Source organism: Hippopotamus amphibius, chromosome 3 (genome assembly GCF_030028045.1).
Source record: "Hippopotamus amphibius kiboko isolate mHipAmp2 chromosome 3, mHipAmp2.hap2, whole genome shotgun sequence".
Classification (NCBI taxonomy): domain Eukaryota; kingdom Metazoa; phylum Chordata; class Mammalia; order Artiodactyla; family Hippopotamidae; genus Hippopotamus; species Hippopotamus amphibius.
Genome location: NC_080188.1, coordinates 130,405,728 through 130,431,627, shown reverse-complemented (window position 1 = coordinate 130,431,627; position 25,900 = coordinate 130,405,728). Strand labels below are relative to the sequence as shown.

The 25,900-nt window shown below is 48.4% G+C and overlaps 1 protein-coding gene across 1 annotated transcript in view; it reads left to right on the top strand.

Annotated features, from left to right (window-relative positions):
• Positions 1-25,900, top strand: part of SHANK2 (SH3 and multiple ankyrin repeat domains 2) — a 470,853-nt gene that overhangs the window by 91,046 nt on the left and 353,907 nt on the right. The gene's annotated exons all lie outside the window — the stretch shown is intronic.

The following is a 25,900-nucleotide window of genomic DNA, read 5'->3' as shown; positions in this document are numbered from 1 at the left end:
AATGTAGCCCAAGCCACACAGCACATAAACTATATCCTGGACCTAGAAGCAGGGTCTTCTCCCTGCGTGACCCCTCTGCTGTTTCCATAGCTTTGGGAACTGTCAGGTACCAAGTGATAGTGGGTTGCTTTTGATGAATGTTTTAAAATATCCACACAGACTTTGGCACTTTTTCCCCTGATTACTATTCAGCTGCCAGAGCCACCTGGGCTGTACCTGGCATGGATGATGAACTAGGAGTGGTTGGTGGCCTGGTGGTTCTAGGACGTAATTGTGTCAGAGAAATTGGTACCGTTGGCTTCTCTGCACGGAGAGAGGAAAGCTGTGACAGTTTATTAGGAGCACATCTGACTCGTGTCCTCGGGGCTGATGCAGGAGCCCCCAGTGACCTTTCTGCCCAAAGCGCCCCAAGCAGCGTGCAGACTGTGAGGCTGGGATTAATTTCTCCTGCCAACTTGGCCCTCCTCGTGGAAGGTGGGTGGGCGCCTGCGTTTCAGCACCTGCTTTTCTTTCCTGGTTCTCACGGGGAAACAATTTAAAGCGTGGGTTGGCCTGACAGCTTCACCAGGTGCGACCTTAACCCCGGCTCCTTTGTGGCAGGCGGGGCTGCTGAGCCATCTGAGGCTGGAGCGGGGACCAGCTGCCTCCCCCCTGCACGGTGGCTCTTCCTGGTCACTTTCCCGCTGCCACCCTGCTTTCCTGTTTCCTAACAAAAATGAAGCAAAGCAACCCAAAGTATTAGCCTGGTGTCCTGAGCCCCCCCCACACACACATAGACACAGACACGAACACACATCCCCCACACATATATATACACATACACACACACCCACACACATACACACACGTCCACACACACACCCCACATACCACACATGTATACACACATACACACATATACACACATATTCACACCCCTCCCCCACACACCCCTGCACCGGACTTCAGGGACCACAGGGATTTAGAAATGAAGCCATGCTTGTTGAGGGGCAGGTGGGGCCCCCCCGCACCAGCTGCTGGGCCTCCGTTTCTCCCTGGACTCCGTCTGGTCCCAGCCCCCCTCTCCACAGGCTGCTGGCCCCGGGCGTGCGCACCTGCAGGCTGGGAGGAGAGACAGACCCTCCTTCACACCTCCGTGTGGACAGCAGGGAGATGCTGAGTGGTGTGCGGGCTGCGGTGGGGGGCGGGGGATCCTTGCCGTGTGAATGACACACGTGGATAATTATATCCTTGTCCTCCTGCCAGTGACTCAGGCTCCACTAGAATTCTGAAAACCACTTCTGCAGCTTGCTGTGCAGCGGGGAGGGACAGGGCAGCAGTGTGTGTGTGTGTGTGTGTGCATGGGCAGGCTTTAGCATCTCTGGTCTCTGCCAGCCCTGCATTCAGGAAGCACCAAGGATGTTCTTGCCTCCATCCACTCTGCGACTACATGACAGGTCAGCGGAGGGGATGTGGGCAGGGCTCTTCTGTTTCGGTCCCGCCGCATCCCTTCTAGGTTGTTCCCACATCCTCCGACCTTGCCCCAGAGCAGCACCTGTGAGGATGGCACCTGGCAGAACAGGCTCCAGGGGCCTGGGGGGATGTCAGCTCTGGTCTGCCCTCTGCCCGGGGAGCGGTGGGCGGTAGAGGGGGACATATGTCCTGCAGGATTCACGGGAAGGTGCCAGCCTGCCTTACAATGGCTTTGGGCAAACCACTGACACAGAGGGTAGCATCACCGTTAGTTCCTGAACCCTCTTCTGCAGAAAATACGTAGACCTCCCCAGACACGTTGGCTCCGGAGAGGAAGGGCCACAGTGCCTGGTGGAGAGCATGCAGAGAGGCCCAGCGGACGCCCAGCATCACTTAGGTGTCTGCGGTCCAGGTGTGCGTTCTGAGATGAGAGGAGAAAGAAGAAAGATGATGGAGTTAATTTTTAAAAAGTTATGATTTGCTCAAGTGTAATTAGTCAGATAGTCCAGAAGGCTTTGCAGTATGACCTTGAGGTTACAACCTTCCCATTCGTCCCAAGCTGGGCTCGTCCCTTGCGACCCCCCGTCACCCCAGCAGGCAGGGCGGCAGCCCATGCTGGGGGAGCCTCCCTGTGTCTTCTCTGCTTCCTGGACTCCAGGGCCACGTGCTGCGTGCTCTCGGGATCTGAGGGTGCCTGGGGCCGGTGATGTCTCAGAGGTGGGCTCAGCACCCCAGACCCTCTGCTCCAACCTGCAGGGTGCAGCACCCCCGGTGGACCAGGGCCCCCCCAGAGGGGCTGCAGCCCTGCCGAACGAATGCCTTGGAGCTATTCTTGGATCATTGTCTCATTTTGTGTCCACAGACGGCACCGTGAATCATAACTGAAAGAATTAAAATGTGAGGCACCGGGATGTCGTTGCTAAGGAATTGGGGCGGGGGGGACAGTCTGCTAACACGTGCTGGCAGATTTGGGAACAGCAGCCGTGCGCATCTGAGATGAGATTCCCAGTGGCAGCAAAAGTGTCTCCAAGGGACCAAGGCCTGCGTTTAAAAGAAGGTATCCGTATTTTGATCCATGATATCAAGACCAAGGACGGACTTGTCACGCAGGACGCAGTACTGGAAACCATCCAGAGGTAGCCGTGAGCATCGGCCAATCGCGGGGAGCAGCCAGCTGAACCCTGCCGCCCATCACCGCGATGAAGGAGGTGGAAGCCAGTGCACAGTGGATAAAGGGCATTTCAAAGCGATCCACCGTAACGGAAAAGAATGTGACAAGGAATATATATGTGTATAACTGAGTCACTTTGCTGTACAGCAGAAATTAACCCACCATTATAAATCAACTAGACTTCAATACATTAAAAAAAAAAAAGTGAATGGCGCTCTGACCCTGAATCTTCCTAGATGGTTTAAGCAACTGAATTTGCTTTTCATAGACTTGTCATTTCACGTTTGCTTACAAGACTGTCGTTTGGAGGGGCCTTTCGGTGTCAGCTCGGAGTTTCTGGTCTCACTCTGGGCTTTCTTGGGCCCCAGATGGGCAGGTGAGGAGAGTTTCCTCTAGCTCTGGCTTGGGGAGCTGCTGACTCCCCTGGTGACCAGTGGGATGTGCCCAAAAGAGAGACCCAGAGAGTCAGGGAAAATCAGCATCAAAGAGAAGATGTCCTGCTCACGTGGCCTCGTGCAAGCCGGGGCGTGTCTCCAGGTCCCCAAACAGAGGCTCAGAGCACGTGTGGGTGGGTGGGGTTCTCGATGTAAACCCTCCACCACCAGGGCTTCCTCTGTTGGCTGAACCAGTGTAAATATGCTGAATCACAAAGTGTGTTAATTTAGAAGCAATAAACACTCAGGCGGCTACTCCAGCAACAGCATCCCGATGCTGGCTGCTTTCCCTTACGAAGCGCGGTGAGCATCCCCCGAACACTTACAGTGTGTGGGTCCACCCAGCCGTGTTTCAGAGTGGAAATGGAAGGGCTGCTCTGAGTGGGCCACAGATGCAGGAGAGCAGGGCCAGCCAGCAGTTACACCAGAGGCCCAAGTGTGTACAATTCCCTTTCCCGAGAAAAGACCCCTCAGCGGGTGTGTTTCAGCATGACTTCTAGTGCAGGTTTTAAAACGCGCCAACATCTAAACACGGAATCTTCTCTCTAGCCCCCAGACCGCAAAGTGGGAACATCTGAGTCCTTGGCTTCTGTTTTTAGTGGCTTTAGATGAAAGCTCACTTAGGAAAACCACCCCTTCTACGTTGCTGTGTTTCCCCCCCTTGCTCCCTCCCAGCTCCTTCCTCCGTGTTTTTCTTTCTTCCAAACTTTACCTGCTGTTTACAGAGAACCGAAATCACCAGCCCCAGGTTTTTCCTAATAAAATAAATGCCTTGTGTTTTGTTGCTGTTTTTTTTATTCCTAAAGGTGTTTAAATGCAATTTTCTGTTATTTAATCTTGTTGAGTTTAACTCATGTCCATCCCGTACATTTAGCAGATAGAATCCTCTGGGTATCCAGTGTGTTGTTCCCTGAGTGGTCAAAGCTGTAATAATAGGAGCTGTAATTTAGGATGTATGTAGGAGAAGAAGGAAGAAAACTCTCTTTATGTAATAAGTTTCTTCTGTAGCAATGGGATTAATTATAAGTTGGCATCTTTTTTGTCTAAAGGACATGACCTCGCCTGAATTTATTTATAAACACGCTAGGAGGAGTTGGAGGGAGGGGAAGAGGAGGACGAAGAGAGAGGGTTTTACGTCCTTTTTCATTTCTTCGCTGGAGAAGTCGGGGAGACAGTGGACTGAACCTGGAACTTGCCTTTATTTATTTATTTATTTATTTATTTATATTTGTTCTTTGTTTTTTTTAAAGCACTTTTATTGAGATATAATTGACATACAATAAACTGCATATATTTAAAGTGTACAATTTGATATTTTTTTCTTAGTAGTGATGTATATATGGCAACCCCAATCTCCCAATTCATCCCACCCCAAACCCTCCAACCCCGCCCCGCTTTCCCCACTTGGTGTCCATATGTTTGTTCTCTACATCTGTGTCTCTGTTTCTGCCTTGCAAACTGGTTGATCTATACCATTTTTCTATATTCCTCATATATGTTAATATACGATATTTGCTTTTCCTCTTTCTGACTTACTTCGCTCTGTATGACAGTCTCTAGGTCCATCCATGTCTCCCCTGGAACTTGCCTTTAAAGATCTATGACGAGACCGCAGCAGCTGGGGAGCAGAGCTGAAAGACGCGGGGCAGATTCCACCGAAGAGCTTTGGGTTTTGATGGGGAAACTTTGGTTCATATCTCAGAAATCTTTCCCTCATGTGACACATGGCAATGATTTTAGTGTCATTGTTTGTTTGGTTTCTTATAGAAGGTGAGCAAGTAAAGTTCCTCCTAAAGACCAAACTAGCTCCTTTTTTTTACAGCCTTGTGTTACCACAGAAGCACGATTTTAGCTTATATATAGTTTAATTTATTAAACTCGCTTCACGTCATTGGATAAAGTAAAATACTCTATGTGTGCGTAAAGTCAACTTGGAAGTATTATCCCCACCTTCGTAAAGTGGTCGCTACTATCGTCATTCCCACGCTTGTTATTTTGGGGTAAGAAATGATGTTTCTGGGTATATAGCAGTGGCCATTCTTTTCTCACACTCCTTGGCCCCGTGGAAGCTGCAGGTGCAGTTATTTTCTTAGCAGCAGCTGCAGTGAGGTTGAGATTTTCAATTCTTGGTCTCAGTCGTGGAATGATCATGTTTTCAAACTTCTGGGAAAATGGAAAGTTCATTTTATCTTAAAGGTAGCAATGATGAGGTAAAAAAATTTAAAAAAAGGGAGAGAGGGGGATAAATGTACCTTAAAAATGTAACTTAAAAGTGCCAAGATAGCCAAAATGAAAAAGATGGGCGACACCAAATGTTGGTGAGACATGCTGTAACTAGAGCTCTCGTATGTTGCTGGTGGGGGCACAGGACGGCACCCCCGCTTTGGAAGGAAGGCAGTTTCTTGTAAAGGTAGAGCCGCACCACCCCATCACCAGCCATCATGTTCCAGGGAGGTTACGAACAAGAGAACCAAAGCTACCATACCCAACAGGATGAGTGATGCTAGTGAATGGGATGCAAAGTACAAGAAACCAGACACCAAGAGTACGTAACACATGATTTCATGTGTGTGGCATTCAGCACGCGGACATAAGCCATGTGAGGTCACCAGTTGTCTCAGTTGGTGAGGGAGAGGGAAGAAATTGACTTAGAAGGGGTGATGGAAATGCCCTGTTTCTTTATCTTTTATATCAAAGTAGAATTGATTCACAGTGTTGTGTTAGTTTCAGGTGCACAGCAAAGTGAATTTCCGCTTCTGAATCAGATCGCATTATAATCTCTCCCGGATCTCTTTTCAAGCAAGAGGGCCTTGCCTAAGGGCAGGTGCAGGAGAATTTTCTGGGGCGAGAGCCATGGGAGGCCATGTACGCAGCACCAGGCTACAGCCCCAGGTCTTTGGGATCAGACGACAAGTCCGCCTTCATGAAAGGTACACATCTAACTTCCTGGAGCTCCTAAAGCCTGTTCCCTCATCTGGGAAACAGGAGTCACATCAGCTCTCCTTCCCAGGCGTGAGGATTAGATCAGACACTGCACTTAGATGCTCAGGTGAGCAGGCGTGTCAACGTGAGCCATTTTCATTGTTAATAGTTTATTTTAATTAATTTATTTTTAAATTCATTTATTATGTATTTATACATTTATGTATTGGCTGTGTTGGGTCTTCGTTGCTGCATGCAGGCTTTCTCTAGTTGTGGTGAGCAGGGGCTACTCTTTGTTGTGGTGCAAGGGCTTCTCATTGCGGTGGCTTCTCTTGTTGTGGAGCACGAGCTCTAGGCGTGCAGGCTTCAGTAGCTGCGGCACGTGAGCTCAGTAGTTGTGGCACATGGGCTTAGTTGCTCCGCGGCATGTGGGATCTTCCCAGACCAGGGATCAAACCTGTGTCCCCTGCATTGGCAGGCGGATTCTTAACCACTGCGCCACTAGGGACGTCCCTTGTTGCTAATTGATCACTGAAGTCATCTTTATAGTGTGGTAGACGCCAGTCTACCAAATCTCAGATTCTCAGCACATGGTGGTCTCGTTTATTCTGCCCTGTGAGTCAGGGGGACTGAGGGGCCAAATGGAAAAATCCTCTGTACCCCGTGGGCTCACACCTCTCCAACCTGTTGGTCCCAATGGGAGCTGCCCTCTTGAAGCCTATTTTTTTTTTTTTGCAAACATTGAAGAACTGTTTGCTTTTTTTTTTTTTTGGAATTGTATTTTTTTTAATTTTATTTATTTATTTATTATTTTTTGGGGGATACACCAAGTTCAATCATCTGTTTTTATACACATATCCCCGTATTCCCTCCCTCCCTTGACTCCCCCCCACCCTCCCTCGAGTCCCCCCCACCCTCCCCGTCCCAGTCCTCTAAGGCATCTTCCATCCTCGAGTTGAACTCCCTTCGTTATACAACGACTTCCCACTGGCTAAGATTCCTGGAGCAGATGGTGTCCTTCAAAGCCATGGCTATTTCAAAGGAGAATTTTGCATTTTATTGGCAAATCCATGTGGGAGAGGGACAAGGCTTTGGGTCCATGGTAAGGAATCACTTCTTCTTTCGTGCGCGTGGTAAACTTTGATGCCTCTCTTTTTCCCGGCTGCTTTTTCCTTGACTGTCATGAATATTTTATACCACTGAGGACTGGGTAATACTGTGCAGAGGGTCTCTTTTGCATCAGAGGGGTTGGGGGTTGTGGTCCCCTCCCCGGAGCCCAAGGGGGTGGTTCTCCCTGGTCAGTGTTGCCACGGCTGGAAGTAGACCAGCTGGATCAAGTCTGACCTTGTGTGTTGATCAGGTCAAAAACTTCTGAACATTGAAGAGAGGTTTTCTCCATAAATGTGAATTCTCATCGCCAACCGTGGGTTCCTCATCTCCTTGGTGAGCAGGGAGGAGTTCCGGCGCCGAACCCCAGCCTCCCTGGGAGGTAACGGACAGATGCCAGTGTCCTGCTTTGAAACAGCTTTAACCTGACAGCCCCATGTGTAGCACTTATGAGTGTAGGCTCTGGAGTCTGGTGGCAAATTCTGAATGGCTGTGTGAGCTTTGGGGCTTCCGCCTGGTCTCAGGTGCAGAAGGACAGACCAGATCACTCCATGGGGACCGGTGAATGTGCCCACGCTGTGGTTGCTGGGCAGTGAGTGCAGAGTGGGAGTGTAGAAGATTGAGAAGCATGGCCACGGTGACCTGAAGCCCCTCCCACGAAGAGGTAGAGTGTATTTCCCCTGGTACCTAGACTCTGGTCGTGTGCTTTTACCGGTAGACTATTCCAGAAGTGGTGCTGCAGGACAGAGGATCCCCTGCAGGCTTTGCAGCTTTAGAGTTTGCCAACGCAGAACACTGTTTTGTGGCTGCCTCGTAAGGGAGCTGGTCGGGTCTGCTGAAGCCGGGAGGCCTGGTGGAAGCAAACACGTGAGCCTCGGTCAATGCCGAGACACGCAGTGAAGCCATCGGAGCCGCTGGCCCAGCTGGAACCCCGCTCAAGGCACGGGGAGCCCACGTCGGCGGTCCTCGGAGCCGTGCCTCACTTTGCTTTGTGCAGGCTTCTTAGGCAGCAAGATATTTCACCGATGCGCTAGCGGACTACGTTCCCTTTTATTCCTGGTCTAAGTTTTATCATGAATCAGTATAGTTTCATCAGGTGCTTCTTGATAAAGAATCTATCAGAATTGATCACTGTTGCTGCAACCTTCGAGATGATCCTGTAGATTTTCCCTCTTTTCTGTTACTGTGATGAGTTATCCTGGTTGCTCTTTTATTCCTGTAATCAGCCTACATGATGGCAATGTCTTCTCCATATACAAACCTCCGCGTTTGATTTGCTCGTATTTGGTCGGGATGCCAGCGTCTATGGGAGAGATGATTCTTGCCCTTGCAGAGCCCTGATACCAATTATGTTGGCCTCGTCCATGGAGCTGGGGAAGTCCTCCCTCTTTATTCTCTGGAGGAATTGGGGTGAGCTGGATGTCGTTTCCTCCTTAAGTGTTTGGGAGAATTCATCTGCAAAGCCACCTGGGCCTGGAGTTTTCTTTGTGGGATGTCAGGCTCTGTCGCAAGCCATTTATCAGCATGAGTGATTTTAATCTTCCCGGCATCATAGAAGGGTTAGTTATCCCAGTAACAGGAGGCGAGGTAGCTTGTCTGTGGTGTCCGTGCTGGAGGGGTCCACGCCAGGGTGTCTGTGGCCATGACCGTGGCACCATGCTTCCCAAGTGAAGGCTGACCACCGCCCAAGGTATCCCCTTCACTGCTGGGCCAGGGGATGAGGAGGCCGTTTCACCCCCAGCCTCGGGGTTCCAGCAAATGAGAGGTCTCGCCTGGATGGATCTCCCAGGAATGCTCAGGGTCCCCTTTTGACCTGGGAAGGCTGTGGGGTCACCTGGCATGGCACTGCCCAATCAGCAGCCTCTAGCCCTGGCTGCCTCGCCAGCTTGGTGCCTGAAGCCCCTAGAGATGGGACTCTTGGTGGTATGGGTGCCACTTGCCTCCACTGCCGAGCAGGGGCTCTCTGCAGGCAGCCCCATCAAGGTTGGCGTGTGGTCTGTGAGCCTCTGGGTAACACACCAGTTTGCAGAGGCTCCTGGCCCCACAGGGGGTTTGGCAAGGCAACGGGCTATGGTCTGGAATCTGCAGAATTGCCTAGTGCCTTCTGGGCTCCAGGCTTCAGCCTGGAGACGGCAGAGATTCCTTGGAGTTGGTCTGGAGTGGAGGTCAGTGACCTCTGAGCCCCCTTAGTGCGGGCCCAGTCCCCTCCCCGCGTGCTCACGGGATGCTCAGAATTAAGATACCTTCCCAGGCTCCCGGGTCTGTGGGTGTGAGTCTCTTCCTGATTTGCCATAGGAGTCTGAAGTAGGGGACGTGGTGTCATCTGGAAGGAAAACCAAAGCAGGGGACGGGCCGTGGTTGCCTGCGTGGAGCTGTTTTCCAATTTTGGCAAGGACATGTCAGGATCTCAGAGCTGCCTAGAAATAGCTTTGTGTGTTGGGAGGCACATTTGGCTTTGGCAAGAGGAAGATGCTTCATTTGGGGCGGGGGAGTGGGTTTCCTCCACGTTCTGGCTGCAGATCCCAGGAGATGACGGTTTAGCCAGTGATGAGAACAGAGGCAGCTTCTCCATCACCCTGGTTCCAACTCCAGCACCAGCCCAGTGGGGTGCAGTGGGGCCCACTGTGGGCACCACAGTATGGCTGCAGTGTCTCCAGGGCCTTGACCACCCACCATCAGAGCCAGGAGACCTAGCGGAACGTCCAAATGGGGCAGCCTAGCTCCCTGGCAGCTTTATTGCTGTCAAAAGCGTCCACATGCACTGCCCCTCCCCCAGCCCTCTCAGGAAGGCATCTAGCTGGAGCCCAGCACTGGACCAGGTGACAGGTGGAAAAGGATGGAAATCCACTTGATACCTGGGCTCAGATAGAGTCATTTCCTCATGTGGAATGGAAGCTTACTCACACAAACCAGGGAGAGCTTTAAAACAGACCAAATTAAGTGCTACGTGGTGTGGTGTGGCGTACGTACGGTGTGGCAAATGGTGACACTCAGATTATGGTGGCTGGGAGGGGGTATGTGGATGGATGGGTGGACGGCAGAGTGGGTGGATGAGTGAGTGACTGGTGGCTGGCTGGCTGGGTGCATTAGTAGGTGATTGGATGAGTGGATGGATGGGTGGCTGGGTACCTGAGTGGGTGGATGAGTAGATGATTGGGTGGGTGGGTGATTGGATGGGTGGAAGGATGACTGTGTGGGTGAGTGGATGGGTGGATGGATGGATGGATGCCTGGCTGGCTGGCTGGCTGGCTGGTTGGATGAGTAGGTGACTGGGTGGGTGGTTGAATATGTAGGTGGGTGGGTGGGCAGATGGATGGGTGGGTGGATGGGTGGATGGGTGGATGGTTGAATGGATGGTGGATGGGTGGATGAATGGATGGTGGATGGGTGAGTTGAGCCCACAGAGGGTGTTTTGCACATGATGCTGGAATCTTCCAGGAAGCTCTTTGAAAGGGGCTGCTTGATATAAAAGGGGTAGAAATAGATCAGTAGAAAGTTTCAGCGAGAATCAGGCAGATCGCCTTGCACTCGCCCCCCCTACCTGCCGTCAGGTTAATTTTCCTCCATCAGATCTTCCTCTGGGTCTCTCCTTGCTCCTGGTGCTGTACGGTGCCCCCTGTGCCATGTGAGTCTCGCTGCACGTTCTGTTCCTCACATTTCCCTGGGTGGTCTTTAAGCCTCTTGGAGGCGGGAGGAGGGGGCATAGCGTGTTAGGAGACGGCGTGGGGTTCAGCCATCAGGTTATGGGATGCCCTTGAGAGCCCCAGTCTCTGGCACAAAGCCTGATGCATAGTACATGTGCAGCGTCAGCTTCCTTTGTTGACCTGGGGAGGGACGACAGGCAGGTGCCCAGTGCGAATAGGGGGTGGCACTTCACACCTCCTGTGGGACCCCAAGCAGAGGGCAGCCCCTGCTGTACCACACACAGCTCTGACCTGCCCAGGCGCCCACATGCATCCGAGCACAGCCCTTTGGCAAGAGACCTGGAACATTTTCAGGCATCCAGGATGGTTGCACCCTGAACCTTTCCTCCACGTACTCACTGGGGAGTGTGTCCCTGAGTTTGTAGGTGACAGAGTGGTCCAGTGTCTGCCCACAGGAAACCCACAAGCATTGCTGATTGAGGGGTGGGGGTGGGGCAGGGCCTGGGTGGATAGGAGAATCCACCTAATTCAGATGTAGATTAGAGGATTGAGATAAGCATCAGAAGTGAAGGGCTCACTGGGAATTTGGGGTGCTTTCTCTGTGACGGGCCCTCCCCTACTTGCACAGACGCTGGACATGGGAATGAAGATGGGGCAGAGCTCAGGGTTCTAGAAGGACATCACCTCTGCATTTCCTCTGGGTTGTGACGAAGCCCTGGGGTGTGGGCAGGTGGCCGCTGGGACACACGTGGAGTGGAGAGAAATGTCCAGGACCTGAGGCGTTGAGATACTGGTCACGCAGGAGCCTGGACCCCAGGCCCAGCCTCTCATGAACAAGGTGCCCTCAGTTGCTGTCTTCCCCGTGATGCTGGGTCCTACTCTGCTGTGGTACTTCCTGTGATGCCAGGTGGAGACCCCAAACCCCATCTTCCTAAGATTATAATTCCTGGTGAGCTATGTTGTCCTATATGGAGTTTGAAAATGTTCCTCAAAGAGCAAATTCTGTTACAAAAAGAAATAGCATTGAGACCAAGTCAATGTTGGCTGGGGTGTCCGTTTCTCAGTTACAAACACAGATCAAAAGCCCCGCCCTTGCCCCCGGCCATTTGAGTCTGGGCAGAGGGAGCAAGCTCTCCGAGGAGGTTTTGCTGCAAGGACGTTTTGCTGCCGTGCCTTGTGGAGCGGCGTCCAGGGCTCCTTTTCCTGCCTGCCACGTGCTGCTGTTGGGAAGATGCAGGTTGCTCTTGCCAACCTTCCTGCATCCTCAGGACTCCCCACGGCCTGGTCATCAAGGCAGAGTCCCTGGGGGCACCAGGCAGCGGGTTCGATCTGACGCTGATCTCAACCTCCGCTTCTCCGGAGGGACCTCGTCAGCATCACGCGACTTTGTGGTGCATCCCCGCATCCTTCAAAACTAGCTGTCGGAGGGAAAAGATGGCAGCGAAGTAGAGGGACGTGGAATGCATCCCTCTCCACAGATGCATTGGGAGTGCACCGAAGGACACAATAATTCCCACAGAGAACCAGCTGCACACCAGCAGACGGCCTCGGACACCAGAAAGGACCGCAAGGAGCCCGACATAACCAGTAGGGAGGCGTCTACGACAGCTCAAAGAGGGTGAAGCAGCGGAGCTGTGGCAGACGGGAGGGAGTGAGAAACATACGGAGGGTCCGCACCGCAGCTCAGCATTCCCGGACCAAGACGTCGATCCACAGCTGAACAGGGGGTCCGGGAGCGGGAGCGTGGGAACCGGAGAGCTGATTCAGGGGAAGAAACATTGTTGCCAGTAAGGTGATGGACCAAGAGGACAGGAGGGAAGAGGTCGGCGGCGAGGAGTGCCTACCCCTGAGAGCTGCCCGGCCATGATGGCGGCTAGAGGCTGCAGGCCCACAGGCGGTGGGGGAGGAGCCGCACACATAGCCTCTCTCTCTCTTTCGGCGCCTCTAACAGGCAGTGGAGAGACGCCCACGGGCCACCTAAGGCGCTCAGGGATAACAAGCACCCTCAGGCACTCGGGCAGGGCTGGATTAAAACCCCTTGGAACTAAGGCAGCAGAGAGGCTGCCGAGAAAACAAACAAACAAACAAACAAAAATCCTGAGAGAGGCCCAACTCTAAGACTTTCTGTTTACACCTGAGCCACCAGCGCCCTCTGCAACAGGCACCTCCAAGCCCAACTGAAACAACAGTGCACCACTGCTCACTCACTCCCAGGGGAAGGAGCCACTATTGTACCCTCTCCCTCCCCACACACCGATGCTTACGAACAATAAAGGAACCTCTGCTGGTCACAGAATAATGCAAAAAAACCCAAGGCAAGTAGAAGGACACTTACAGCTGAGACTCTAAGGAAACAAAAATATTAGTATCGATCCTATTGAATTGGTCCATTCTGGGATCAGTTCTGGATTTTTTTTTCTCTCTCTCTCTTTTTTTTCTTTATTAATTACGATCTTAGTCCTAAGGGATCTACAAGTTTTATAACAATTTTTTTAATGATTTTTTTATTCTATTTTCATTTTTTTGCCTTTTTATATACTTCTATATCTAGCTAAGTTTTTGGTAGTATGGACAATATATCTCTCATACTTTCCTTTCATCCCTATCTTTTATACATTTCTATTCCTTTCTTTTTATTTCCATATTTCCAACCACACTATGCTCTTCTGTTCCCCTTTCTTCCAGCCATTTTAAGTTTATTTTATCTTAACATACGTATAAGCAACACTATCGATCTGCTCAGACTGCTTGCTCTATTCTCCAGATGACGCACCACCTTGGTATTTAATATTAGGTTTTTGTCTTTATCTTAGTTCTTAGTACAACTGTCTAATTTCATTCTGAGAACCTCCATTCTGTCTGGTCGTACTCTAGCTCTTTTCTATATTTGATCCTAGCTTACAAAATCTCCCTGGATTAGTGTTTGTATGTGTAAGGTCTTATTTGTTTGTTTGTTTGCTTTTGCTTTTGTCTCTGATTTGTTCTGTTTCAGTTGTCAATTTCTGTTGGGTTTCTCTTTGAATATCTGGTAGCATACTGGGGTTCTGTCAGGTCTTTCTACAGCCTTATGTCCTAATGGATTCAGTAATTGTGTGTCTTATACATGTATGTGTTTCCTAGACTTAGTATTTGCTTAATCCAATACTTGGACATTAGTCTGAGGCTTAGACAGTCTTCTATAAACACCTCTATCACCAGGACAAGCAACCCCAAAAGTTTGGACAACCATGAGGAAACAAAGAAACACCATGCAGGCAAAGGAGCAGGAAAAAAACCCACAAGACCAAATAAATGAGGGGGAAATAGGAAAAATGCCTGAAAAAGAATTTAGAGTAATGATAGTAAAAATGATACAAAATCTCAATAACAAAATAGAGAAAGTGCAAGAAACAGTTCATAAGAACTCAGAAAAACAAACAGCAATGGATAACAAAATAACTGAAATTAAAAATACTCTAGATGCTCTAACCAGCAGAATGACTGAGGCAGAAGAACGAATAAGTGAGTTGGAAGATAGAATGGGGGAAATAACTGCCATAGAGCAGGAAAAAGAAAAAAGAATAAAAAGAATAGAAGACAGTCTCAGAGACCTCAGTGATAACATTAAGCGTACCAACATTCAAATTATAGGCATCCCAGAAGAAGAAGAAAAAAAGAAAGGGTCTGAGAAAATACTTGAAGAGGTTATAGTGGAAAACTTCCCCAACATGGGAAAGGAAATAATGAACCAAGTCCAAGAAGCACAGAGAGTCCCATACAGAATAAACCCAAGGAGAAATACACCAAGGCACCTATTAATCAAACTAATGAAAATTAAACACAAAGAAAAAATATTAAAAGCAGCAAGAGAAAAGCAACAAATAACATATAAGGGAAAACCCATAAGGATAACAGCTGACCTCTCTACAGAAACTCTGCAGGCCAGAAGGGAATGGCAGGATATACTGAAAGTCCTGAAAGAGAGAAACCTACAGCCAAGAATACTCTACCCAGCAAGAATCTCATTCAGATTCAATGGAGAAATCAAAAGCTTTCCAGACAAACAAAAGTTAAGAGAATTCAGCACCACCAAACCAGCCTTACAACAAGTGCTAAAGGAACTTCTCTAAGTAGGAAACACAAGAAGAGGAAAACACCTACAAATACAAACCCAAAACAATGAAGAAAATGGTAATTGGAACACACATGTCAATAATCACTTTAAATGTAAATGGATTAAATGCTCCAACCAAAAGACACAGACTGGCTGAATGGATACAAAAACAAGACCCTTCTATATGCTGCCTACAAGAAACCCACTTCAGACCAAGGGATACATATAGACTGAAAGTCAAGGGATGGAAAAAGAGATTCCATGCAAATGGAAGTCAAAAGAAAGCTGGAGTAGCAATACTCATATCAGACAAATTAGACTTGAAAGTAAAGACTATTACAAGAGACAAGGAAGGACACTACATAATGATCAAGGGATCCATTCAAGAAGAACATATCACAATGGTAAATATCTATGCCCCCAACATAGGAGCACCTCAATACATAAGGCAAATGCTAACAGCCATAAAAGGGGACATAGACAGTAACACAATAATAGTGGGAGACTTGAACACCCCACTTACATCAATGGACAGATCATCCAAACAGAAAATAAATAAAGACACACAAGCTTTAAATGACACATTAGACCATCTCAACTTAATTGATATTTATAGAACATTCCATCCAAAAACGACAGAATACACTTTCTTCTCAAGTGCACACGGAACATTTTCCAGGATAGATCACATCTTGGGTCACAAATCAAACCTCAGCAAATTCAAGAAAATTGAAATCATATCAAGCATCTTCTCAGACCACAACACCATGAGACTAGATATCCATTACAGGAAAAAAAACTGCAACAAATACAAACACTTGGAGGCTAAACAATTCACTCTTAAACAACCAAGAAATCACTAAAGAAATCAAAGAGGAAATCAAAAAATATCTAGAAACAAACAACAATGAAAACACAACAACCCAAAACCTATGGGACCCAGCAAAAGCAGTTCTAAGAGGGAAGTTTATAGCAATACAGTCCTACCTTAAGAAACAAGAAAATGATCGAATAAACAACCTAACCTTACACCTCAAACAATTAGAAAAAGAAGAACAAAGAAACCCCAAAGTGAGCAGAAGGAAAGAAATCATAAAGATCAGAGCAGAAATAAATGAAAAAGAAAGGAAGGAAGCCATAGCAAAAATTAATAAAACTAAAAGCTGGTTCTTCGAGAAGATTAACAAAATTGACAAACCATTAGCCAGCCTCATCAAGAAAAAAAGGGAGAAGATGCAAATCAACAGAATTAGAAATGAAAAAGGAGACGTAACAACAGACACCTCAGAAATACAAAAGATCATGAGAGACTACTACAAGCAACTATACGCCAATAAATTGGATAACCTGGAAGAAATGGATAAATTCTTAGAAAAATACAATCTTCCAAGACTGAACCAGGAAGAAATAGAAACTATGAACAGACCAATCACAAGTATGGAAATTGAGGCAGTGATTAAAAATCTCCCAACACACAAAAGCCCAGGACCAGATGGGTTCACGGGCGAATTCTATCAAACATTTTGAGAAGAGCTAACACCTATCCTTCTCAAACTCTTCCAAAATATAGCAGAAGGCAGAACACTCCCAAACTCATTCTACGAGGCCACCATCACCCTGATACCAAAACCAGGCAAAGATGTCACAAAAAAAGAAAACTACAGACCAATATCACTGATGACTATAGATGCAAAAATCCTCAACAAAATACTAGCTAACAGACTCCAACAGCACATTAAAAAAATCATACACCATGATCAAGTGGGGTTTATCCCTGGGATGCAAGGATTCTTCAATATATGAAAATCAATCAACGTGATACATCATATCAACAACTTGAAGGATAAAAACCATATGATCATCTCAATAGATGCAGAAAAAGCTTTTGACAAAGTTCAACATCCATTTATGATAAAAGCTCTTCAGAAAATGGGCATAGAAGGAAATTACCTCAACATAATAAAAGCCATGTATGAGAAACCAAAAGCCAACATCGTTCTCAATGGGGAAAAACTGGAAGAATTCCCTCTAAGAACAGGAACAAGACAAGGGTGTCCACTCTCACCATTACTATTCAACATAGTTTTGGAAGTTTTAGCCACAGCAATCAGAGAAGAAAAAGAAATAAAAGGAATCCAAATTGGAAGAGAAGAAGTAAAATTGTCACTCTTTGCAGATGACATGATATTATATATAGAAAACCCTAAAGACTCTACCAGAAAACTGCTAGCACTAATTGATGAGTTTAGTAAAGTAGCAGGATACAAAATTAATGCACAGAAATCTCTTTCATTCCTATACACTAACAACGGAAGAGCAGAAAGAGAAATTAAAGAAACTCTCCCATTCACCATTGCAACAAAAAGAATAAAATACCTAGGAATAAACCTGCCTAAGGAGGCAAAAGATCTGTATGCAGAAAACTTTAAGACATTGCTGAAAGAAATCAAAGACGACACAAACAGATGGAGAGACATACCATGTTCCTGGATTGGAAGAATCAACATTGTGAAAATGACTGTACTACCCAAAGCAATTTACAGATTCAATGTAATCCTGATCAAATTACCAATGGCATTTTTCACAGAACTAGAGCAAGAAATCTTACAATTTGTATGGAAATGCAAAAGACTCTGAATAGCCAAAGCAATCTTGAGAAGGAAAAATGGAGTTGGTGGAATCAGGCTTCCTGACTTCAAACTATACTACAAGGCCATAGTGATCAAGACAGTATGGTACTGGCACAAAAATAGAAAGGAAGATCAATGGAATAGAATAGAGAACTCAGAAGTAAGCCCAAACACATATGGGCACCTTATCTTTCACAAAGGAGGCACGAATATACAATGGAAAAAAGTCAGCCTCTTCAATAAGTGGTGCTGGGAAAATTGGACAGCAACATGTAAAAGAATGAACTTAGAACACTTCCTAACACCATACACAAAAATAAACTCAAAATGGATTAAAGACCTACGTGTAAGGCCAGACACTATAAAACTCCTAGAGGAAAACATAAGGCAGAACACTCTATGACATCCACCAAAGCAAGATCCTTTTTGACCCACCTCCTAGAATCATGGACATAAAATCAAGAATAAACAAATGGGACCTCATGAAACTTCAAAGCTTTTGCACAGCGAAAGAAACCATAAATAAGACTAGAAGGCAACCCTCAGAATGGGAAAAAATAGTTGCCTATGAAACAACAGACAAAGGATTAACCTCCAAAATATACAAGCAGCTCATGCAGCTTAATACCAAAAAAAGCAAATAACCCAATCCACAAATGGGCGGAAGACCTGAATAGACACTTCTCCAAAGAAGACATACAGATGGCCAACAAACTCATGAAAAGATGCTCAACATCACTAATCATCATAGAAATGCAAGTCAAAGCCACAATGAGGTATCACCTCACACCGATCAGAATGGCCATCATCACAAAATCTGGAAACAACAAATGTTGGAGAGGGTGTGGAGAAAAGGGAACTCTCCTGCACTGTTGGTGGGAATGTAAGTTGGTACAGCCACTATGGAGGTTCCTTAAAAAACTACAAATAGAACTACCATATGATCCAGTAATCCCACTCCTGGGCATATACCCAAAGAAAACCATAATCCCAAAAGAAACATGTACCATAATGTTTATTGCAGCACTATTTACAATAGCCAGGACATGGAAGCAACCGAAATGCCCATCAACAAATGAATGGATACAGAAGATGTGGCATATATATACAATGGAATATTACTCAGCTATAAAAAGGGATGAGATGGAGCTATATGTCATGAGGTGGATAGACCTAGAGTCTGTCATACAGAATGAAGTAAGTCAGAAAGAGAAAGACAAATATTGTATGCTAACTCACATATACGGAATCTAAAAATGGTACTGATGACCTCAGTGACAAGAACAAGGACGCAGGTGCAGAGAATGGACTGGAGAACTCGAGGTTTGGGAGGGGGCGGGGGGTGAAGGGGAAGCTGAGACGAAGCAAGAGAGTAGCACAGACATATATATACTAGCAAGTGCAAAGTAGATAGCCAGTGGGAAGTTGTTGTATAGCAAAGGGAGTTCAACTGGAGGATGGAAGATGCCTTAGAGGACTGGGGCGGGGAGGGTGGGGGGGACTCGAGGGAGGATGGGGGGGAGTCAAGGGAGGGGGGGAGTCAAGGGAGGGAGGGAATACGGGGATATGTGTATAAAAACAGATGATTGAACTTGATGTACCCCCCCCAAAAAAAAACAGATGATTGAACTTGGTGTACCCCCCCAAAAATAATAAATAAATAAAATTAGAAAAAAAAAAAAACAAACAAACAACTAGCTGTCGATGCTGGCCGGACCGTGGATACCACCTGAAATGCATCGTGTCAGTAATAGGCAACATCCAAGGGTTTATAAAACGAGCCACATTCAGGTGTTCACTGTCTCGGGGCAAGAGTTACAGGGCCAAGAGCATGAAAGCCCAGCCCCACTTCTGTGGAGAGAAGGGGACAGGAGGGGTTCCCCGTGCCTTCCCTGGAGGCCTCAGCAAGTGATCGCTGTGGACCACAGAACTGGCCACCCACCATCCAGGTCCTCCCCCACCCACTGCCCAGTCCCTGGAGACACCGGGCGAGTTGCTCTTTCTCTGGCCACCCTCATCGTATGGTTTCTTCCCACCGCCTCCCCGTTCTGAGGGTTTCTCTGTCCCTCTTCTCTGCAGAAGCTGTAGGCTTTCCTGTCTGAATCCCTCCCGCACCAGCCTCCGCCCTTCCCCTCATCCATCCTTCCTGTGGCTCTGACCGATGGGCACCTTCATTGCTCTGCCCAGCAGTGCCTGCTCCCGTACCCCCGCCAGCACCCTTCCTAGTGTCCACCCCTGGAGCTGAAGAAAAGAGGGGCCGAGAGGAGCCCTGGAGTCCAAAAGGGACTCCTTGCTCTCCTGGGCTTCTCCAAACCCAGACATTTCTCCTCGAGCTGGACACCTGCACTTCTTTACATCAATGACCAAACGCTTAGCTTTGGCACTGTTGCTGAGATGGTGTTTAGAGCAAGAAGGGGGAAGCAAAGTTGAGTTGAGGGGCGGGGAGGACAGGTGAGCTGGGAAGGGCTCACTTCTCAGCGCTTTTTAGGGCCCTGAAGAACCTTGTAAATGGTAGCGGCCTGCCGCAACGCCTTTCACAGCAGAGAGTTCTGTGGTCAGCCGGCCGACTCAGCAGCTGAACGTGCCTTGTCGTAAGCCCTCGAGGACAATCTGTAAGCCCTCGAGAAAAATCTGTTGTGTTAATTTTTCCTTGTGGTGCTGTTTCTCTACTAAGGTGTCCGACCTGCAGTTCTGTTACAAATTAACTTTAAAAAAATGCCAGAGTCAATGAAAAGTATTTATAGACCTAATTGTGTGTCTTGAAAATTAGATCAAGATTCTGGACCTGCATGTCGTGAGTTATGAATAATATCTTGGCTTCAGTGCTGAAAAGCTGTGTGATGTCGGGCAGGTTACTTAACCTCTCTGTGCCTCAGTTTTGGCACATGCCAAGTAGAGAGGATGGTGCCCACTTCATACAGTCGTTAGGATCCAAGAGTGTCTATCCACGGAAAGACCTTAGAACAAACAGTGTGTCCACATGCGTGCTTGATATATCTTCATTATATTATTATTATTATTGATATATATACCTGGAACCAAAGAAAACAGACCCCAACCTCTGCCTTCTCTATGCATCCAACAAGCGGCCAGATGCTTGCTAGAGGGCATTGAGATGCCGCCATCAGACCCGGTGCCCTCTGTATCCTATCATCAAGCGCTTCATGGGATGCCCACGTGTGGGGCGGGCAGCAGGACAGACAGGTGGCCGCTTCCTGCAAGAAAGGACTTTCTCAGCCTCGAAAGCATCACGGGAGAAACAGTCAGGCAGCCACCACACATACAAATTTGCACTGTTCTCAGTTGCATTGTGGGCTCAGTTCTTTTGGCCAGAACAGCGCGTGTGGCTTCTAGGCTGCAGTAACTCGGCTCACAGCTTCTCTTTGGACGCATAAGCTTGGAACTGCTGGTTGCGGGTCCATCTTTAGGTTATTTTCGGCGACCATCCTGGGTGTGCATTGGAGTGCCAATGTGTGGTGTGCACTTGTACGTGTCTGATGGCATGTTTACTGTGGGGGCTTAGGGGACCTTTATAATGAGCTGTCTGCTGCTTACATGTAAGTAGTCAGTGATACTCATTTGAACAACAACAGTAACAGTAAGCTTTTTCAGGGCTTACCATGTGCCCTAAACTTTTACGTATGCAGTCTCACCGAATTCCCTCGCCAAACCCAATTTAAAGATTAGAAAGCTGAGGCCCATGGATTAAGCCTCATGCCTGATGTCACCTAGTACTGATGTGGGATTTGCACCCAGGCAGCCTGAGGCCAGAGCCCCTCACCTCTACGGCACCTGTCTCCCAGCTTCACGTTGGGCATTGGGCTGGTGCCAGCCTATAGGAACAGGTGAGCCATGGGGGACAGGGTGTCCCTTAGGAAGAAGGACACCTCAGTGTCTGTCTCTCTGATCGAAAGTGCCTCCCTGCTTACCTTCACTCCCAGCAGAAGCAACAGCTCAGGAGCCTGGACAAGATTACCCAGAAGCGGTAGCTGCAACTGGGTCCACATGCCGGGGACTGTCCTGCTAACTAGACAGGTTCTCTCTGCTCAGCTGTGCGCTGCCCCAGGCCCCCTCCCTCCTCCCTCCTCCCCCTTAGGGCTGAGTCATCCTCCCCACCCCCCACCCCCCTGCTGCCTGTGGAGGGAGGGCTATTTCAAAGCTCAGGTGTCTCTCCTGACACCTGCCTGACTGTTCAGGGTGGGTCTGTGTTTTTATATTTGACCTTCTCGCTTTCTAGTCCACACAGGTGGACTTTTACCCTTTTTTATTGCAATAAAATACACATAACACTAATTTGACTATCTTAGCCATCTTTAACAGTATAGTTCAGTGGCATTAAGTACATTGCAACCACCACCACCATCCATCTCCAGAACTCTTTACAGAGTAAGAACTCTGTTCCCATAGAACAGCAATGCCCCAGCCCCTGGTCCCCGCCATCTACTTTCTGTCTCTGTGAATCTGATTCCTTCAGGGACCTCGTGTGAGTGAAATCACACAGGCTTGTCCTTTTGCGTCTGAGTTATTTCACTGAGTGTAATGTCTGCAAGGTCATCCACGTTGTCACCTGTGTCACAATTTCGTTCCTTTTCAAGGCTGAGTAATATTCCGTTGTCTGTAGAAACCACATTTTATGTACCCATTCATCCATCAGTGGACACTTGGGGTGCTTCTACCCTCTGAATGTAGCGAATAAGCTGCTATGAATGTGGGTGTGCACATACATGTTTGAGTCCCTGCTGTCTTAATCTGCTCAGGCTGCCATAACAAAATGCCATAGGCCGAGTGGTTTAAACCACAGAAATTTATTTCTCACAGTCTAGAGGCTGAAAGTCTGAGATCAGGTGGTCGGGTTCTGGAGAGAGCTGGCTTCCTGGCTCACAGACGGCCACCTTCATGCTTTGTTCTCACATGGCAGAGAGAGCAAGCTCTCTGGTGTCTTTTGTTAAAAGGGCGCTAACCCATCATGGGGGCCCCAACCTCATAACCTCATCTAATCTCAACCCCTCCTGAGGCCCCACCTCCTAATGCTGTCACATTGGGAGTTAGGGCCTCAAAATAGGAATGAGGGGATGCAAACATCCAGTCCATAACACTCCACCCCCAGCCCCCAAGTTCATGTCCTTCTCACACATGAAATACGTTCTTCCACCTCCACAGCCCCCAAATCTTCATTCATCTCAGCACCACCCCCGGAGTCTCAGATCCGAGTCTCGTGTAGGCATCGTCCAAATCAGGTGTGGGTGAGACTTCAGGTACGAGTCATCCTGAAGCCAGTTCCTCTCCAGCTGTGAACCTGTGAAACCAGACTAGTTATATGCTTCCAAAACATGACGTTGGTACAAGATTAGGATAGACATTCCCATTCCAAAAGGGAAAAATCAGGAAGAAGGAAGAAGCAGCAGGTCCCAAACCTATCAGGGTGAATCAATCCGACCTTAAGATGTGGAATTTTCCTCTTTGGTTTGGCATTCTGTCCCCCAGGCCAGCTGGGGCGGCAGTGTCACCCCCACAGCTCAGCAGGGTGGTCCTAACCCCCAAGGCTTCTGGCAAAGGCTCTCTGACCCACTGGAACCAAGGCAGTGACCCTGATGTTCTCAGACTCACTTTGGGGGCCATTTTCCCCTCTTTTTGAAGAAGAGCATATGTTCGCAGCCTAGTGGCTCCATCATGCCGTCTTGTCAAACCCTATAAGTCCAACAGCCTCCCCTCACTTCACCAGACTCTACCCACTTCCGTGTAAGCTGGCAGTACCTCCGTGCATGTGACCCCACAACCTCATTATCATGTGACCGTCCAGCCACACCTTCCACGTTCTCTTCAGGACCTGCTTTCTCATTTCCTGCAACATGGACAGGCTGAGGATTTTCCACATCTTCAAGTTCTAGTTCCTTTGTGCTAAATAATTCCTCCTTCCATTCATCTGTCTTTTTGCATTTTACCATCAGCAACAACTGAGAGGCACCAAGCTGCCCCTCCAACGCTTTGCTTGGGAATCTCCCCAGCTAAACGTCCACGATCATGGCTCATGAGGTCTGCCCTCCCCCAAAACTCCAGGACACAAGTTGGCTGAGCCCTCAGCCACTCAGTAACAAGGACCACTTCTCCTCCAGTTTTCAGTAAGATGTTCCTCATTTCCATCTGAGATCTGATCCAAACAGCTGTTAACACCTATATTCCTATCACGCACTTCAAAACGCTCTCAGGATCAACCCCTTTCGAAAGTTGCTTCCTGGGGCTTCCCTGGCGGTCCAGTGGTTAAGACTTCGCCTTCCAATGCAGGGGTTGCGGGTTCAATCCCTGGTCAGGGAGCTAAGATCCCACCTGCCTCAGGGCCAAAAAACAAAAACATAAAACAGAAGCAATATTGTAACAAATTCAATAAAGCCTTTAAAAATGGTCCACACCAAAAAAAAAAAAAAATCTAAAAAAAGAAGAAAGCTGCTTCCACATTTTTAGGTATTTGTTATAGCAGCATCCCACCCACAGAGTACACACACACACGCACACACAAGGTTTATCACAGAGGCTGAGAAACCCAAGATTTGAGGTCTGGCAAACTGAAGGCCCAGGAGAGTCGGGGGTGTACATTTCAACCCAAAAGCCGGCAGGCTCCAGACCTGAGAAAAGCGGATGTTTCTCAGAGTCTGAAGGCTGGAAAAGACAGATGCCCTGCTCACAATCAGGCAGCAGGAATTCTCTCTTGCTTCACCTTTTCCTTTTAGTTGGATCGTCAACTGATTAGATGAGGCCCACCCACATTGCGGAGGGTGACCTGCTTTACTCGGTCTGCTGAGTCAGGTGCTAATCTCATTGAGAAACACCCTCCCCAAGACACCCAGAGTAATTTTTGGCCAAATGTCGAGGCCCCCTGTGGCCCAGTCAAGATGACACATGAAATTAACCATCATCCCTGCATTCAGATCCCTTGGGCGCCTCCCCAGAAGCGGTGTGGCTGGATTGCATAGACGTTCTATGTAGGATGCTTTTGAGGAAGCTGAGCCCTGTTTTCCACCGCGGCTGCCCCGTTTCACATTCCCACCAGCAACACACAAGCCTCCCAATCTCTCCACGTCCTCGCCGACACTTGTTATTTTCTGTCTTTTGACAGTAGCCACCCCGATGGTGCGAGCGAGTTTTACTTTTGAGGGTTTGGCTGGAAGACAAGGAACGATTCTTTTTTTTTTTTTTTTTTTTTCCTTTTTTTTTTGGCTGCACCGTGTGGCTTGCAGGATTCTAGTTCCCCCATCAGGGATTGAACCCCGGCCCTCAGCGGTGAAAGCACCAAGTCCTACCCGCTGGACCTCCAGGGAATTCTGACCAGGAATCATTCTGACCAGCTGTCACCTAGATGACATTTTGTTGTATATCACGTGTAACCCTGCAGACCCGCCCTTTTATGCTTATGTGATAAATGCCAGCATACCAGGTCACTGGCTTCTCAGGGCCTCTGGGGACCTCCCGCCCGGGCCCCTCCCCTCTGTCCCTGTTGTGTTTCAAGGATCCGCGGTCTGAAGCCCGGGTCCCGAATGGGGGGGGGTCACCCTGCAGGAGGCTGGTGAAGGCTTTCACCAGATGGTTCTAACCCTGCCCCTGTATCTGCAGAACCGGGGGCTGCCCCTGAGATGGCCTTTGCTTTCCACGCCCACGGCCTCCAACTGACATTAGCAGTCCAGGGAGGGGGCTGGATTTGGCTACGGGCTGCACCTGTCGTGGCATCCTTGGAGGACACCGAGCATTAGGTGGTGCCCAAGAGTTGAAATCAATGTCACTTCCAAGGACCAGGGGTCTGGGGCCCCTGGGTCTCCGTAGCACCGCAGCCCCCGGCCCCTCCCCGTGAAGCTGTATCAATCAGGGTTCTCCAGGGAAACAGAGCTGGCAGGATGGAGGTATATATATATATTTATTTAAGCATATATATATTTATGTAAGCAATTTCTTGTAAGGAATTGGCTCCCAGGATTGTGGGGGCTGGCCCGTCTGCAGTCTGAAGGGCAGGCTGGGATCTCAGGCAGGAGCTGGTACTGCAAATTGAGGCAGAATTTCTCCTCCAGGAAATCTCAGTTTTTGCTCTGAAGGCCTCCAAAGGATTGAGGAAGGCCCACCCACACCATCACTGAAAGTCAACTGACCGTCGATGTGTGTGTCTGCAGGCTGGCATCTGAATGCCCAGCTCATGTGAGGGTGGAGACGGCCATCCCCCCAGCCCAGGTCTCCCCGTTTCGGGCATGGAGAGCCCTGCCCACAGGGGCTCTGGTTCAGGTCTCCCCAGGGGCCTTTGGCTTCACCTGACTGGCTGCCTCAGGGCATCAGGGACCATGTGGCCGCCTCGCTTTAGTCAACGCGTCTGTAGGGCTCAAGCTGGACTATTTTCTGCAGGTGCTGGTTTTGATGCTGTGCACACGTGCTTGGGAGAAGTTTTTTTCTGCTTGACCCTGCCCCTGTAT